We start from the raw sequence: 424 nt of genomic DNA on the forward strand, positions 1-424 counted from the left end.
CCTGTTTCAGTTAAAATGACGTCAACACAGAGTAACGCTGCGTGTTTCTAAGCATTTCAGGGGACCTTTAAGCTATTTTCATTCAGTTTGATGTAAAAACAACAGGATAAGTATGTCTTGCATCCATTTAATGTTAGCGAACATTGCAAATAAATTGGTTGCAAAACGGTATCCACTCACATCTCACTTTTCGCAGACAGTACAAAGGCAAAGTACCTACAATAACTTCAAAATAGCGGTAAAAATCAAGTTTGAGATCATTTTCATTAAAACATCTAATTGACAGATTTCCAGTGTCCTACCCATAATTATTTTTTTCTGTACAAATAAAAATCTTTAAAGCCATTTTTTAAGTTTCACAGTCTAGCGAGTTTCACACTCTGGAGCAGAGCGGCAGTCCACCTGTCACTCAAGGGGCCACGAC

Source organism: Sinocyclocheilus anshuiensis, unplaced genomic scaffold, assembly GCF_001515605.1.
Source record: "Sinocyclocheilus anshuiensis isolate Anshui unplaced genomic scaffold, SAMN03320099.WGS_v1.1 scaffold64, whole genome shotgun sequence".
Classification (NCBI taxonomy): domain Eukaryota; kingdom Metazoa; phylum Chordata; class Actinopteri; order Cypriniformes; family Cyprinidae; genus Sinocyclocheilus; species Sinocyclocheilus anshuiensis.